The following is a 6,244-nucleotide window of genomic DNA, read 5'->3' as shown; positions in this document are numbered from 1 at the left end:
TGTTACACCGTAGAGACTAGGGCAATTCTTTCCTTACTTTCTGAACGATTGTATGCCAAATACTCGTTCACAAGGAGGAGATTTAATACAACGAATTAACGAGATCGAACGTTTCATTAACGTCAAACGTCGAGCTCGCAATCTTCCCGAAGTAGCACCAATTCCGATTAATCAGGAATTGACCTTTACTGATCAAATCAATCAAATTATCCCGAAGTTAGAGATGGCTGCTATTCGTCCTCTTAGAGACTATGCCGCTCCTTCACGCGCTGAACCGCACTCAAGTATCGCACCACATGCGATTGAGGAGAACAATTTCGAACTGAAACCTTCGTTGGTACAAGCTGTTCAACAGAATCAATTCTCTAGAAGCCCTGCAGACGATCCCAACCTCCATTTATCTGTGTTCGTGCAATATGCCGACCCTATCAAAGCTAACAACGTTAGTTCCGAAGCTATTCGATTACGTCTCTTTCCTTTCTCCCTGAGAGATAGAGCTAGAGCGTGGCTTCAATCCCTGCCTTCTAATTCCATAACTACATGGGACGAACTGAAGAGAGTATTTTTAGCGAGATACTTTCCGCCTAGCAAAACTGCTATGCTAAGAGGTCAAATCAACGGATTTACCCAGAAAGATAACGAATCACTCTTTGAAGCTTGGGAACGATATAAGGACATGCTTAGACTATGCCCTCATCATGGACTCGAACCATGGTTGATCATCCATACTTTTTATGGTGGTCTCCTTTATAACACTAAAATGACTATAGATGCCGCTGCTGGCGGAGCAGTAATGGACAAACCCCATGATGAAGCATACAACCTCATAGAGAACATGGCACAAAACCATTACCAATGGGGTGGAGAGTGAGCCGCTCTAGAGAAAACCCAAACCAAAGGAGGAATGTACGAAATAAGTGGTATAGACCGCGTTAACGCTAAAGTAGACGCTTTAACTCAAAAGATCAAAAACTTAACCATCACTCCTTCAGCCACCGCTGCTGCCGTAGCACCTAACTGCGAGATTTGTGGATTAACTGGACACGCAGTTGCCGAATGTCAACTCTTGACTGGAATCCCATCTGATCAAGTAAATTATGCTCAAGGAAACCCTTATTCTAACACGTACAACCCTGGATGGAAAAACCATCCGAACTTTTCATATAAAAACAACAACGCGTTGTACGCGCCTGGACAAGCACCTGCTGTGCCACCTGGCTATCAAAAAGCGCCTGTAGCTGCTCAAAACGCCCCTAGGAAGTCGAATCTAGAAATCATGATGGAGAACTTTATAGCTTCCCAACAACAAACCAATAAGGACTTCCTAAATCAAAATATCCACAATAGCGAGCAACTAAAACAACTATCGAACAAAGTAGATGCCTTAGCTACGCATAAGAAGATGTTAGAAACTCAAATTTCACAAGTAGCCCAACAACAAGCACCTACTGCTGCCCCCGCTGGCACGTTTCCTGCTTAACCACAACCTAATCCTAAAGGACATGCGAACGCAATAACACTACGAAGTGGAACGAACTACGATGGACCTATCGATCCTAGAACTCAAAACGCACCCATGTCCCAACAAGAGCCAAAGGAAACCCAAAAGACATCAACTGATGATCAAACTGCTAAGACTAATGAGATCAACAACGAAGTGGAACCTGAAAAAGAAAAACCTTACGTTCCACCACCACCTTATAAGCCACCAATTCCTTACCCTCAGAGATTAGCTAAATCAAAAACCGAAGCGTAATTTAAAAAATTTGTAGAACTTATGAAACAATTAAACATAACCATACCGTTAACAGAAGCCATAACTGAAATTCCTTCGTACGCTAAATTCTTGAAAGAAATTCTATCGAACAAAAAGAAACTCGAGGATAACGAAACTGTAACACTTACCGCTGAATGTAGCGCTATCATCCAAAATAACATGCCTCCTAAACTGAAAGATCCTGGTAGCTTTTCTATACCTTGCGTAATAGGAAAGACCATTATAGAGAAAGCCTTGTGCGACTTAGGAGCCAGTGTTAGCTTGATGCCTCTTTCAACCTGTAAGAAGTTAAATCTGGGTGAGCTTAAGGCAACGAGAATGTCTCTTCAACTAGCTGATCGATCAGTTAAATACCCTGTAGGAATGTTAGAAAATATCCCTGTTCGTGTAGGCCAATTCTACATCCCAACTGACTTCATCATAATGGATATCCAAGAAGATTCTAACATCCCGATCATATTAGGAAGACCATTCTTAGCAACCGCTGGTGCAATTATAGACGTAAAGCGAGGAAAGCTTACCTTCGAAGTAGGAGAAGAGAAAATAGAATTTATTCTTTCCCAATTCCTAAAGGCCCCATCTATAATTGACACATGCTGCTCTGCCGACATAATTGACGAGTGTGTTAATGAAATAAAATCCGAACCACATGAGGAAACCGAGATCCTAAGAATTCCTATACCGCCAATTTTTGAAGACGGCAACTAGCGTGGGGAATATCAAGATAACCACCTGAGTGAATGTTTGGCATTAACTCCTGATCCTATACCTAGGCCTAAGATACCTGCTATAGAACTTAAAACACTACCTACCGATCTTAGGTACGAATTCCTAGACGAAGAACATAACCGACCAGTTATAGTTAACACCGATTTAGGACAAACCGAGACTGAAAAATTACTTACCGTCCTAAGAAAATACCCGACCGCTTTAGGATATAACATATCAGATTTGAAAGGAATAAGTCCTTCCATCTGTATGCACCGCATTATGCTCGAAGACGATTGTAAAACCTCTAGGGAACATCAAAGGCGAATAAATCCAATCATGAGCGATGTGGTTAAAAAGGAAATCCAAAAACTGCTAGAAGCCGGAATAATATATCCAATATCCGATAGTAAATGGGTTAGTCCTGTTCATGTCGTACCAAAGAAAGGAGGAGTTACTGTAATCACTAACGCAAAAGGCGAATCTGTAGCACAACGTACCCAAACTGGATGGAGAATGTGCATTGACTATAGGAAGCTAAACAAAGCCACCCGAAAAGACCATTTCCCGTTACCATTCATAGATCAGATGCTCGAACGCCTAGCTAAACACTCACATTTCTGTTATCTGGATGGATACTCCGGATTTTTCCAAATTTCTATCCACCCTGACGACCAAGAGAAGACCACGTTTACCTGTCCTTATGGTACATTCGCTTATAGACGAATGCCTTTTGGACTATGCAATGCACCCGCAACCTTCCAAAGATGCATGATGGCAATATTTGCTGACTTCCTGGATGGAATAATGGAGGTCTTTATGGACGACTTCTCTGTCTGTGGAGGAAGTTTCGAAACATGTTTAGAAAACCTTGAATTAGTACTTAAACGATGCGTAAGCGTTAACCTAGTCCTTAATTGGGAAAAATGCCATTTCATGGTTCGACAAGGAATTGTACTTGGACACATCGTATCCGATAGAGGGATCAAAGTGGATAAAGCTAAAATCGAAATTATCGAAAACCTTCAACCTCCCAAAACTGTTAGAGAAATAAGAAGTTTTCTAGGACACGCTGGTTTTTACCGACGTTTCATTAAGGATTTCTCTAAAATAACCAAACCCTTAACCGAATTACTGATGAAAGACGCCGAATTCATTTTTACCGATAAATGCACTGAAGCATTCCATACGCTTAAACAAGCATTAATCTCTGCGCCAATTATGCAACCTCCCGACTGGAACGAGCCTTTCGAAATAATGTGCGACGCAAGCGATTATGCTGTAGGAGCCGTTCTAGGGCAAAGAAAAGATAAGAAACTACATGTCATATACTATGCGAGTAGAACCCTAGACGAAGCTCAAATGAATTACGCCACGACAGAAAAGGAATTATTAGCTGTCGTATTCGCGTTAGATAAGTTCCGTTCTTACCTGGTAGGAGCCAAAATAATCATATACACTGACCACGCCGCTATTAGGTACCTCTTAACCAAGAAGGACGCCAAACCGAGACTGTTAAGATGGATCTTGTTATTACAAGAGTTCGACCTAGAAATTAGAGATAAAAAGGGAACTGAAAATATCGTAGCAGATCACCTCTCTCGATTGGAAAATCTGAAACCCGAACAAGTACCAATTGACGATGATTTCCCTTATGAAAGACTCATCGCTCAGTTAGAAGCTAACGAATTAGAACCATACCATCCAATCACTGAAACTAATAACTTCGCAGAAGTAGCTTTAGTCCGCTCTGACACACCTTGGTATGCAGACTTCGTAAACTACCTAGCTGCTGGTGTACTTCCTCCTGATCTAAGTTACCAACAGAAGAAGAAATTTTTCCATGACCTAAAACATTACTATTGGGACGACCCGCTCCTTTTCAAAAGAGGCCCCGATGGAATCTTTAGACGTTGTGTACCCGAGGAAGAAATAGGAAGCATAATAACACACTGTCATTCTGCACCGTGTGGAGGACACCATAGCACATCTAGAACCTGCGCCAAAATCCTTCAATCTGGACTCTTCTGGCCCAACCTGTGGAAAGACGTTTATCTTGTTGTATTAAACTGTGATAGATGCCAACGAACCGGAAATATCTCGAGACGTGACGAAAAGCCTCAAAAGGGCATTCTAGAAGTAGAAATATTTGACGTCTGGGGGATAGACTTTATGGGTCCGTTTCCATCATCATTCGGAAACCAATATATACTCGTAGCTGTCGATTACGTTTCAAATGGATAGAAGCTATCGCTTCTCCTACAAATGATACACGAGTAGTTATCAAACTCTTCAAAAACGTCATCTTTCCTAGGTTCGGTGTGCCAAGACTGGTAATTAGCGATGGTGGGTCTCATTTCATTTCAAGAATCCTTGAGAAACTCCTTCGAAAATATGGAGTAAATCATCGAATAGCTACACCATACCATCCTCAAACAAGCGGACAAGTAGAAGTATCTAACCGCGAAATAAAACAAATATTGGAGAAAACTGTTGCTATATCTAGAAAGGATTGGTCAACCAAGTTAAATGAAGCTTTATGGGCTTATAGAACAGCTTTCAAAACTCCAATTGGAACTACCCCATTCAAACTCGTTTATGGAAAATCATGCCACCTCCCGGTAGAATTAGAACATAAAGCCTATTGGGCCATTAAGAATTTAAATCTAAACTACACCGCCGCTGGTGAGAAACGACTTCTAGACATAAACGAATTAGACGAACTTAGACAAGACGCTTACGAGAACGCCAAAATTTATAAAGAGAGAACGAAAAAATGGCATGACAAGCGTATATCTAGGAAAAATTTTAACATAGGCGATAAAGTACTTCTATTTAATTCTAGATAAAAATTATTTCCTGGGAAGTTACGATCAAGATGGTCTGGCCCTTTCGAAATTACTAACATATTTCCGAGTGGAGCGATAGAAATCAAAGGAGAAACCGTCAAACCATTTGTCATAAATGGCCAACGTCTTAAGTTTTACCATCATCTCGAACACGATGAAAATATCCAAATTTTTAAACTTGACGAGCTGCCCGCTCATTCGAAAAAATAGTTTTCTATTTTAAATCGTCGAGCTTACGACATAAAATAAAGCGCTTGGTGGGAGACAACCCACATTTATTTATTTTTTATTATATTTTTTATTTTTATTTTTAACTTTTTATTTTTATTTAAATAATCTATTCTATTTTGAATTATTTTAATTTTAATTTTAATTATTTTTATGTTTTTCCTACATTTTATAATAATCACTATAATTATAACCGCTATCTTTAAATCGCAAAAATATTTCCTTTTTATAATTATATCTATTATTATAACTTGTTACTTTTTTATTTTATTTTTCTCTTAATTTTCCTTTTTAAACAACACTAGCCTAGTTCTAACTTAATCTTAATATTTTCAACTTATAGGTTTCCTTAACTACTAACTAATCAAGATGCAAGAAGTTGACAATATGGAAGTTGTGTTCCGTGGTAGAGGACAAGAAGCGAGATATGCTATGCTGGCCGAAAGGCAAATGGATTTGACTTGCTATCCTCACCAGCCGACTATGGAAAGACTTGGTATCGAAGAGAGCGTCATGCACTTGCTGAACCAAATCGGTTGGACCGGTTCTCACCTGTTCCGCAAGTTTAGTACTTACCGAAAGCTCACTCTAGAATTCTTGAGCTCCTTGACTTATCTTCCTAACTGTGGACAAGGGCTGAGGAAAGGAGTTATCCTCTTTCGACTCTTTGGTTTGGAATATA

At 39.9% G+C, this 6,244-nt stretch overlaps 1 non-coding gene across 1 annotated transcript; it reads right to left on the bottom strand.

The window, feature by feature from the left end:
- Window positions 1–598: 598 nt before the first annotated feature.
- LOC131608348 (small nucleolar RNA R71) lies at window positions 599–705 on the bottom strand. The gene has a single exon (XR_009285614.1). It is a non-coding gene; the product is annotated as a small nucleolar RNA R71 (small nucleolar RNA).
- Window positions 706–6,244: the final 5,539 nt, after the last annotated feature.

This window comes from Vicia villosa, linkage group LG5 (genome assembly GCF_029867415.1).
Source record: "Vicia villosa cultivar HV-30 ecotype Madison, WI linkage group LG5, Vvil1.0, whole genome shotgun sequence".
NCBI classification, from domain to species: domain Eukaryota; kingdom Viridiplantae; phylum Streptophyta; class Magnoliopsida; order Fabales; family Fabaceae; genus Vicia; species Vicia villosa.
The sequence above is the reverse complement of the archived record's forward strand: the minus strand, read 5'-3'. Positions and strand labels throughout refer to the sequence as shown.